The following is a 2,524-nucleotide window of genomic DNA, read 5'->3' as shown; positions in this document are numbered from 1 at the left end:
CACAGTTTGTTGAGATCCACACAGGTAAGCACCTAACAGAAGCAGAAGAGATTAAGAAAAGGTGGCAAGAATGCACAGAACTATGCAAAAAAGGTCTCAATGACCTGGATAACCACAATGGTGTGGTCACCCACTTAGAGCCAGACATCCTGGAGCATGAAGTCAAGTGGGCCTTAGGAAGCTTTACTACCAATAAATCTAGTGGAGGTGCAGAATTCCAGCTGAGCTATTTCAAATCCTTAAAATGATGCTGTGAAAGTCCTGCACTCAATATGTCAGCAAATTTGGAAAACTCAGCAGTGGCCACAAGACTGGAAAAGGTCAGTTTTCATTCCAATCCCAAAGAAGGGCAAGGCCAAAGAATGTCTAAACTACCATACAGTTGCCCTCATTTCGCATGCTAGCAAGGCTGTGTTCAAAATCCTTCAAGCTAAGCTTTAGCAGTACATGAACCAAGAACTTCCAGATGTACAAGCTGTGTTTAGAAAAGGCAGGGCAACTAGAGATCATATTGCCAACATTTGTTGGATCATGGAGAAAGCAAGGGAATTCCAGAAAAACATCTACTTCTGCTTTGACTACACTGAAGTCTTTGACTTTGTGGATCACAGCAATGTGTGGAAAATTCTTAATGAGATGGGAGTACATAAAATAATGCCCTTCTTCAAATACTTTAATTAAAAAAAAGCTTTAGACAAGCTTAGTTATTAGCATGCAGTATAAATTTGAAAGACTGCTCAGAAATCTGTTTTTGCTTTATTTCTAAGTTTTCAATCATTTTACTCTCCTGTTTCCTAAGGAATGACAGTTACATTGAGAAGTGGGACCTCAGAGCCTATGTCCTGACTGGCTTGCAGCTGTAGCTACACCTGGTCTTTGAGAATCAAAGGGACAGCCTGGAGGCAGCCCTGACCTTCCACGTGGGGAACAGGGAAGGAAGCGTGGCACATGAGAGAACCCTACAAGGGCCAGGTTCACTTCAGAACTTGGTGCTGACGTTCCTAATAAGAGAGGTTCTGACACTGCCCTCATCCATCCCTCTGTCTCACCCAGGACCTGTGATTTTTCTTGACTGGTTTTCAGAGTGACCTTACCCTTGGGAACAGTGAAACTGGCTCTGAGCAGAACCTCTGGGGCCTAAAGAGCGTCACAGGACTGTAAGTGTAGAGGAAGAGGAAAGGGAAGAGAACTAAGAGGTGCTTTGGCCAAAACGTGAGCCAGCAGAGAGCAGAGGTCTGGCCCTCTGCGGGGAACAGGGTCTGGGCCTTTGCTGACGGAGGCCATCTAGCTTTACAGACATATGTGTGGACCTAAAGAGGATGGGTTTTGTCTTTATCTCAATTTATCTCCTAAGACACACATTTTTACATTTTTAACAGCTCTGAAATCAGAATGCACCACATAGTTGCTGGAATTTCATAATTGAATTGGGAGCATTTTCTTCTTTCTTGTTATGTAAAATGGTGGTACATCTTATGATTGATAGGAATTGGGTGTGTATCTATGAAATGTGAATGAATTGGTGAGAGTCTGAAACTGACACTGACTTCACATAAATTCCGTGGGCAAAAATACCACTCCTGGGACTTCTCTGGTGGTCCAGTGGCTAAGACTCTGAGCTCTCAATGCAAGGGACTTGGGTTTGAACCCTCCTAAGGGAACTAGGAAATGGCAACCCACTCCAGTATTCCTGCCTGGAGAATCCCATGGATGGAAGATGGATGGAGGAGCCTGGTGGGCTATAGTCCACGGGGTCACAAAGAGTCGGACACGACTGAGCGACTTCACATACACACACACACACACACACGGGAACTAGATTGCATATGCCACAACGAAGACTGAAGATCCCACGTGCTGCAACTAAGACCTGGAACAGCTAAATAAATAGATAAATATTAAAAATATAAGGGTATATATATATATATATATTTATACACACACACACGTGCTGTACTTAGTTGCTCAGTCATGTCTGACTCTTTGCGACCCCATGGACTGTAGCCCACCAGGCTCCTCTGTCCATGAGGATTCTCCAGGTAAGAATACTAAAATGGGTTGCCATGCCCTCCTCCAGAGGATCTTCCCACCCCAGGGATCAAACCCAGGTCTCCTGCACTGCAGGTGGATTCTTTACCAGCTGAGCTACCAGGGAAGCCCATAAATATATATATATATATATATATAATGTCACTCCTATCACTTTAACTTGGGGTAAAGACGCTTACTCCTTGGAAGGAAAGTTAGGACCAACCTAGATAGCATATTCACAAGCAGAGACATTACTTTGCCAACAAAGGTTCGTCTAGTCAAGGTTATGGTTTTTCCTGTGGTCATGTATGGATGTGAGAGTTGGACTGTGAAGAAGGCTGAGCGCCGAAGAATTGATGCTTTTGAACTGTGGTGTTGGAGAAGACTCTTGAGAGTCCCTTGGACTGCAAGGAGATCCAACCAGTCCATTCTGAAGATCAGTCCTGGGATTTCTTTGAAAGGAATGATGCTAAAGCTGAAACTCCAGTACTTT

The sequence above is a fragment of the Bison bison genome, unplaced genomic scaffold, assembly GCF_000754665.1.
Source record: "Bison bison bison isolate TAMUID 2011002044 unplaced genomic scaffold, Bison_UMD1.0 scf7180017864381, whole genome shotgun sequence".
In the NCBI taxonomy this organism is placed as follows: domain Eukaryota; kingdom Metazoa; phylum Chordata; class Mammalia; order Artiodactyla; family Bovidae; genus Bison; species Bison bison.
This window is presented reverse-complemented; position numbering follows the sequence as displayed.